This window comes from Mastomys coucha, unplaced genomic scaffold (assembly GCF_008632895.1).
Source record: "Mastomys coucha isolate ucsf_1 unplaced genomic scaffold, UCSF_Mcou_1 pScaffold23, whole genome shotgun sequence".
Taxonomy (NCBI): domain Eukaryota; kingdom Metazoa; phylum Chordata; class Mammalia; order Rodentia; family Muridae; genus Mastomys; species Mastomys coucha.
The window spans coordinates 87654072-87663207 of NW_022196906.1; the positions used below are offsets into that span (position 1 = coordinate 87654072).

Consider the following 9136-nt stretch of genomic DNA (forward strand, 5'->3'; position numbering starts at 1 on the left):
AAAGTACTCAAGAAGTTAGACTCCAGAGAACCAAATAACCCCATTAAAAAATGGGGTACAGAGCTAAATGAAACTACCTCTTAAATGACAGTTTCTCCGGGGGTATAAGGCTGACCTTTCCATTCGGATCTACAGAACGCACAGCTCGGTATGATGCCATGGCAGCAATGAGTTCGAAACAATTATGTGAAACTCTTTAATATGCTCCCAGAATGCCTCAGTGACAAACTTTTCTTCCTCTAATATGCCCATGAGTCACATGAAGATCTATCACTCTGCCATGTTAACTCAGGAGTCAGGCGGTCAACCTAAAAACAGCCAGTATTGAAAGGCAACTTAAAATCGGGGGGCTTTTTAAAACCATGCTTCCCTCGCTTCTGTAAGACCTCTCAAGAATGAGTCTGCCTTCTCTTAGTCCATCACATTAACTTAGCGAAGGGGAGTGGGAGACACAGCAGGAGCTTCAATCTGCTTTGATTGGGGAAGTTTAATAATAACTTTGCAAAAAAAGCTAACACATTCACTTCCCTTCCTTATGAAGCAGGACTCATATTTATTAGAGTTTTATAATAGAATGCAATTAGACATAGTCTGATGGTATGTTTATCCACTCGCCACCCGCCACTGCCAGATAATAAGAGAAAGTCAATATTCTTCACAAAATTTATCACTTTTTCTTTTTTTTACAAAAGGTACCCTGGTATAAGCCAATTCTGTTATATAATAGTAAATTATTTTAATTTTTTTATATTTTCGAGTGTTTCTGGATGACAAAGTGAAATACTAGCTATTGTTCCCGGTTTGCCCACTCCATATTATATGTGCTCCGTCTATTACAGTTAATGAACCAGTACGGCATTTTGATCAAGAGCACAGCACCCAGCTTTCTAGGATTGTGACTTTCCTACTGAGACTTTTGTGTTTCCAGGACCCTGGATTGTGTTTTGCTGTCATGTTTCCTTAGGTTTGAGGCTCTCATTTTCTCATATTTGATTCTGATGACCACAGATTTGTTTGTTTTTAACTTAGCTTTTTAAAAAATATATGTTTTCTTCTCCAAGCCCTTTGACAGTGTTGAAGAAGTTCTAGACAAGTGCTTTGTAAATTCATTTGAGGAAGACTTGCCTGGTTTTCACAGTTGGAGAAGGCTTCGTGGTTCCAGAGAAAAGACCATAAAGGTCAGTTATCATCATCGTACTCAATCACTTTGAAGATAACAAGGGCTGACACTGTCAAGGCACTATCACATTGGGACATTGCTCTTATATCTCTAACTATTGTTAATACTGGCAGGTAACCTGGCTACTTTAGTTTGGACCTGGGGTAGTCTCCAAAGGACCAAGTGCACGGACTCCAACATAAACTAGTGGAAAGGTGGTAGGGGTTGTAAGATGCAGTTCAGGCAGGAGGCAGTGTTCCCAATGGGCACTGTGTAGACTTGATCTTTGCTCTTGCTTTCACTTTCTAGCTTTGGAGTTAATGGTTCTAATCGCCTCTGTGTACATTCCTCTATCTCTACTCTGGTGTGGTGCTTCACCAGAGGCCAAAAAGCCACAATGACCACTGGCTGAAATCTCCACAGCTGTTGAAATCTCCCCAAGCTTTTCTCTTTGTGAGTTTATTTTGACAATGAAGTATTTACTACTGTAGCATATTAATCAGTTCTTGAAAATCTCAAGTTAGTTTTCTATCAAACAGAACTAAGTTTCAGAAGCTATTGTTTTGTGTGCTCATTTGCTTTTGGGGATTTGAAAACAGGGATTGACAGTACAAGCCAAGGTATAAGGGTCATTATATAGCTCAGGTTGGCTTCAAACACATAGTGATCCTTCTGATTGCCAAGGACAGGGGATTTATGGAAGGAGCCAGGGAACCTGGCAAAATGCAGCCTCTTTTAAGTTAAATAAAATCTTAGTCTGATAGCTTGATAATTAAGATTCACAGAATCATGATGCCCAGTGAATTTTAAAGTGGTCATATGTGGAGATGAAAGAAAAATATACATGAATAAAACATAAAAGTTACATTTATATCGAAGAGGTAACTAATTAAGAAAGTATAAGAAGAGAAATTTCTAAGGAAATTATAAGGAAAAATTAGAATCTAGGGCAGGGAAGAACTCAACACAAGTAGTTATCAGTTTGATTATTGAACTGTTAAAAACTTCCGAACAGCTGAAAACTGTGTTATTGAGCACGTTAAACATTCAAATATCCAGAGATAAATAATGATAACAAATAAGTTTTAATCTTTCCAAATGTAAAAATAAAAATAATCAAGTCAACGTTGTCTAATACTTTTACTATATGTGTTCTAGAGATTCGATTTGTTGATGTGTTTGTGTCTGTGCCTACATGTCTGAACGTGTTTCCCTGCAAGTTGCTGTGGAGGCATCCTCTGGAGCCACGGTTATAGATAGTTGCAAACTGGTAGATGTGGTGCTGGGAACCCAATATAGATCTTCTGTTAGAGTCCTAAGCAAGTGCTCCACACTCCCGAGCTAGCACTTCATCTCCCTTACAGCAAACTTTTAAATGAAGAATAAGAATGTCCATAGGATGAGAGGAAACAAAACCAGATTCCAAAGCAATTGACAATGACAGTCTATAAAATGCAGTATACATCTGTTAAAGTGGTTAACGTCACAAGTATAAATGGAGCCAGTGGTGAAATGTTTCCATCTGCCTGAGTGGCAACGGTGTGAGTGCTGTGTGAGTGCAGTGAGAGCAAACGGCTCGAAGCAGCTTTTGTAAAAGCATAATCTGGTTCATCGTATCAACACAGGAACTTAATGTATATTTATATTTCCAGTGGACATAGCCTCTAGCAACTACCTGTCTTTCTAACTAGACTAAACTGTACCAAAGAATGAAATTATCTTTTGATTATAAGAAGTTATAAGCTAAGACATAGTTGGTCATTGTATGCAAAGTTTGTGTCCTAGTATTAATTGTATACAGGTTCTAGGAGTTGTAGTGTCTGAAAGAGTTTTAAAATAAACCTCATGTCATCTGCAGACATTAATTTACTTCTTTCCTCTCTGGTTACTGGGCTTCTGTTTCTCGTTCTTGCTAATGGCCCTAGCTGAGCTTTAACCCTGTTTGGATAGGAAAGATTGGGTAAGCTTGCCTTCTTATATTAGGACAAAGGTGAGAGGTTTTCGTAAGGCAATAAGGTGGTTTGAGCTTTTCCTGTTGAGTAAATTCCTTCTGTGTCCAGTTGGTTGAGAGTTCTTTGTCTTGTTTCATGAAAGGGTGTTGAATTTTTTGAAGCTCATTATAACTATTGAAATTAATCTATAACTTTTAAAGCCCTTTCTGCCCTGTAGTGTAATACATTAATTAACTCCCCAAAGCTGAATTCTTGCTCCATTCCAGCATCGAATCTTACTCATCCCTTATGGGTGATTGTTTTCCTGTGCTAAGGGGTCTGTCCCTTTACCCATATTTCATTGAAGTATGCATGTCTGTGATATCAGTATTACCTTCAGCTTTCTTCTTATGTGGTGTCTTCAGCTTTATTCCAAAGTACAAGATGAGTTTGGGAGTCTGCGCCAATTTTGGGAAAGAGTTTGAAAATGATTTTTGTGGATTGCTCTTTAAACATTGGACTAGAAAAGATATTAAATGCTCTAAAGCACAGCTTAAAAGGTCATTCTAGTATGAAGCTTGAAGGTGAGAGGGACAAAGATATAAAATGTCCAGTTTTGAAAGAAAAAGAACACTAGGATTCTTAATTGTTATAGTCAAGGCTTGTGCTACAAAAGCAACCATATTATTACACTTATGCAATTTCCCCTATGGGTTGGGCTTTCAGGTAACTGTTATTTGTTTTCAAATAATGCTGTCCTCAATTTAGTATACACATTGATTATTAGGTACACTGTCCAACTACTATAATAATATTTTTACTTTATTTAAAAAAATAAAACATAAAATAATGGTAAGATTTCTAAATATATATTTATCATAACACTTGAATGATATGAGTAAAAATATCTTGGATCTGAAAAACATAATACTGAGTTAACATAATAGTCTATCCAGCCATAAAATGTCTGCAATGAACAGTTTGGAATGTAGTACATATGATTTATACAGTGTGCAAATGATTTATACAGTGTCACATTTAAAAGAAAAATCTATCCAGAGCACATTCCCTTTAATATCTTACAACTTTAATATTTACATAAATATATCTTAAGAACTTGAGGGTTATGTTTATAACAATATGTATATTTGTTAAAATATCATATAGGCATGTAGCCAAATATCCTAGAATGGTTCTCTCTAACAGGACATGGTGCTCATGCCCAGCACTTAAGAAGACTAAGGCAAGAAGATTGGCCTAAGTTCTAGGCCACACTGGGCTGTGAAGGACATGCCAGGGCAGCCTGATATAGTACAAGAGTCTCTAGCTCAACCAAACCAAACCATAGATTTAAAAATAATCAAAAAAAAATGAGAAAGTAAAGACAGTGATAGAAAATAAGAATATGAAAAATTATTTTAATAATCATGTTAATAAAATTACCCCAATAAGACCTCAAATATAATATCCATAACATAGTTAAGATTTTATCTTTGCCTGCATCATGCATCATATCAGCCTTCATTGTTCCTGATTTTGTTTATATTTGTCATTTTTCAGAATAATGACTATAGCTACAAATTAAACCTGGCTATCTAACCTGGCAATAAAATTCTAGAGCAGTCAGATTGGTAGATTTTTATAAGAGAAATTGTTCCTTTCATGGTGGGAGAGGATGAGCAGGTCATCATACATTTTGTTGTGTTTTAGCATTTATCACTTTCATTCATGTTGTTCATTCAAGTTCTATCTAATCCAAATTTCCATTAATATTTTAACCATACTTTTATAAAAAGAATTGTCACTATAGTATTCTCTGCTCAGAAAGCAATATAATTTTTTTTATTTTGATGTCTTTTCTGACTGATTTTGTGAAAATGAATCAAGCCCCCGATTGTTTAAATTTTCATGTAAAACACATAGTCTATGGAGTAATGTGGAAGCCTATTGTCATTCAAGGCCCTGAGTTCAATCTCTAGCATTATGAATTAAAAGTAAGTCAGAGTGAGTAGAAACGAGCAAGGTTACAGAGTGCAGCCGTACTACTCATGGAGGATCCAGTGTCTCATGGACCATTATGGTAATGCATATTAAAGGAAGGTATTTGAGTCTTTTCCATGAAAACCCATAAAAATACAGATGAAATTAACACAGTCAACCTCATGTTATCGAAATAACTTGCAAAAGCCTTAAAATGTCTTAAAACCAGAATTATTCTCTAAAACATAAAATAAAAAGTTTTTGAGTTTCATTTTTCTAAATTTAGCACCTTAGGTATATACTACACCAATAATTTTCAGCCGAGTCCATGAAAAATGGATACCAATCTTGCTATTATTTGTATTAACATAGCCACCATCAAGAAAAGTGTAAAAGTTCATTGGATTTTACAAATAATTTGGGGATTGTAATTTATTCACATTTTACAAATATAATGAGACTTTGAAAATAAACAAAAGATATATCTGGGACCAAGACAGGTCTGGCAGATTACAACCTCACCATGCTTAGCACCACACAGCTTCATCTACTGCTAGCAAACTGATTCAGACAATGGATAATAAGATACATATGGATAGTACAATTTTACAAACTTAAAATGTTTACCTCTAAGATAAGAAAGAAATGAAGACAGAAGGAAGAAGAGAGAGAGACAGGAGAAGAGACAGAGAAAGAGAGACAGAGACACAGTGAGACACAGAAGAAAGAGAGAGAGAGAGAGAGAGAGAGAGAGAGAGAGAGAAAGAGAGAGAGAGAGGATGAGAGGATGAGAGAATGGAAGAGATCAGATTGAAGAACCAGGACTCAAACACACACACACTTTGTTCTTTTCCATTTGATGGGGATCTTAGCATGACCCTCTGAGACTTCAAGAATTCATTTCAATAAATTCAGTTCAAGAACTATGTAATAGAAATCAAAGTAAAAGATATTTCAAGAACCTAAGAAAACAGAGTGAATCCAATATCCCAAGCTGTCATATTGTGTACCTCTGGTTCAAACAGCAAAACAAAACAAAAACAGGATAGCTAAAATAATCCCTAACAATGGCTGTTTCATACTGCAGAATAAAGTACTGTTTCCCATTTCATTCTTAAAATTGAGGCCACCAATAGAGTGTAGCCACACTACTGTCCTTCTTTTTTTTCCTTTCCTTTTCTTTTTTTTTTTTTTTTTTGTAAATAAAGTCAACTTTGAGGACAAAGCAGTGTTCTTTATTAGGATTGGAGTACTAAAGAATGCAAAACAAGTCTGCCTAGTGATTCCCCTACTGTCAAATGAAAAAGAGAAAAAGAGATGAAATGGGAGTCAAGTGCCGTCCAGTAGAATTATTAGTGAAATAACTTCAACCTTACTTTCTGGCTTTCCTTTCAAAGATGGAAAAGTGTTGATATGGAATTTCACTAACTGTTTTGGAATTATCTGTGCATTAAATTTTTTATATTTCTTTACATTTGTATTTATACGCCATCCCTCATTTTGAACTAATTCATGTATATACTATTTTTTTCCATTGTGTAAAATATACTTCTGGAAAGGTAACATTCAAATTGTGAACTGAAAAGAACAATTCAATGTATATTCTTAGCCTTGTTTCCATCTATCTTTCTTTAGAAATGAGTTACTACATATTAATAGTTGTGGTGGTTTGAACAGGAATGGCTCCCATAGAAACATGTGTTTGAATGCTTGGCCATAGGCAGTTGCATTATTAGGAGGTATAGCCTTGTTGTAGTAGGTGTGGCCTTGTTGTAGTAAGTGTGGCCTTGTTGTAGTAGGTGTGGCCTTGTTGGAGGAAGTGTGTCACTATGGAAGTGAGCTTTGAGATCTTGTATTCTAAAGCTCACCCAGTGTGCCTCTCTGTATCCTTCTGTTGCCTGTACATCAAGATGAAGAACTCTCAGCTCCTTCTTCAGCATCATGTCTGCCTGCATGCTGCAAGTTCCCTTCCATCACAATAGTAACTATAACTCTAAAACTGAACAGCAACTCCAATTACATGCTTTTCTTTTAAAAGTTGCCTTGATCATGGCGTCTCTTCAGCACAATAAAACCCTAAGAAAGACACTAATAATGAGCTAGGTAGTTTCTGGTAGTATTCTGACCACTATAGTCATCTCATTCTCAAATGTTGCAGAATCACTACACAATATGTTCAAGAAATATAGGATTTTTTAAACGTAATTGAAAGTGTAACAAATGTGCATATAGTTATAATACAGCACTATTGTACCTGAAATTTCATTTGCATAAATTTGAGAAGATAAATCACTTTGGGTGAGTATAAAAATCTTTGAAGAATAACAAAAAGGGTAATTATTTTCAAATTTAAGGATCTTCATTTCCCTGGCTCCAACAAAGGTCAAAATAGATACACACCTTGGAGAAATGGATAATGATTTGCAGTTATAAGAAATCCATTAATAGCTAAAATATGAAACAAAAGTATGAAAGTATACTTTTTGTCTAGAATCTTGTTCTAAATACTTGTGTCTGAACACAACCTGTGAACTTGGGGCACTCCTCAATTCTGCAGAGTGTCACCTTATATTGTTGGGTCCAAATGCCTTTCTGATTCCATCCACAGTAGCCTTTCCATTCCTTAAAACATTGAGAAATATTGCTTCAGTGGTATTAACTACTTCATAGAAATAATTTTCAGATATAATTATGTTCTCTGTTTAAATTAGTCACAAGGCTCTATTTCCCATCTCACCAGGTATCTCAGGATGCAGCATATGAATTAGTACATCCATGTTTTAAAAGGTAAAACTACAGGGAAAGCATGAGAACAAAGAGCTGAGGACAGGACAATTCCTCTATCTTTGTCAGACATATCAGGTTATGGGCTGTTAGTGGCTCCAAGAAGAAAGACTTCCTGATGCTGCATGAACCCCGGATTCCTCTACATCTTCTTCAGACATTACAGGCTGCTAGTACCCTTCTAAAGTGAAGCCTGAGATCTGCCTCATGTGCCTGGGAGATCCAGGATGACTCCCCAGTGCACTGCAGCCTGAGCGTTGGTTCTATGCTTGTTCTATCAGTGTGGTGTTTCAAATTCTGCATTGCAGTTTACCACAAGACCACTGGATTCTACTCTGAGAATTAAAGAAAGAAATAAAATTGTGAAACTCTCTGCTGCCCATCAGCATTGTCTGGGTAAAAACCCAGCCACCTTATCCTTGAAATGAACTGAGGTGCTCTATACCCCTGAACTCTCCAAGAGACGTCAAATGCAAGAGTATATTAAACCTTCTCATTTACACCAACCTGGCAAATGCCACAATAAACTGCCACTGGTCACTGCTTTCTGAGTTCAAAGATTTTCCAAACAATGTCCACCTGCAATAGTTTAAATGGTTGGTCACCTATGTGCACAGAAAGATGCAGGACATGGTAGACACATAAAACCAGGTCCTTCTATTTCCTCATTTGTTAAGAAAATCATTGAAAGAAAGATACAAGAAGGTAGCCATATATGTCTCAGTAAACAGATGAATGACCCTCTCCTGTTAAGCATGTCAACAGATTGAAATTTATGGACAATGTTATCATCTCGCAATATGTCACTCTCACAAAACTGGAGGGCCTTGATAGCAGCACTGTGACTGGAAAGAGTAGAACACTATATAGACTCTAAACTTCTGAAATATACTTTCCTTTCCAGCTTTTTATGGAGAAACATCTCCCTGGCACCATCCCTCAGTCCATACTAATTAATGCACAAGCAGCTGAACTGACCCAGCATTTCCTTCTTCATTCCGCATCTCCCCTTGCTCAGAAAAAACTTAGTGTCTAGTGAGAGGACTCCAGGTTGGAGATCAGCTCGTTCCCTTTTCATTTCAGCCTCCATCTCCAAAGAGTGGTCTTTCTTCTCATATCTACTGCTCTGCCATGGTATGCGTTCTATGACTTTTCTAAAACACAGAAGATTGCTATTCTAAGGAAGTTTTAAGAAAGCAAGAGCCAGCTGGGCATGGTGGTGCACACCTTTAGTCCCCGCACTTGGGAGGCAGAGGCAGGTGGATTTCTGAGTTCGAGGCCA

General features: G+C 36.6%; 1 long non-coding RNA gene across 7 annotated transcripts in view; it reads left to right on the forward strand.

The window, feature by feature from the left end:
• The window catches only part of LOC116073516, a 61029-nt gene extending 52631 nt beyond the window's left edge, over window positions 1–8398 (forward strand). For all 7 annotated transcript variants that reach the window (XR_004111844.1, XR_004111841.1, XR_004111838.1 and 4 more), the window contains 2 exons: window positions 1062–1178; window positions 7811–8398. This is a non-coding gene — a long non-coding RNA (uncharacterized LOC116073516). The remainder of the gene's footprint in view (window positions 1–1061; window positions 1179–7810) is intronic.
• Window positions 8399–9136: the final 738 nt, after the last annotated feature.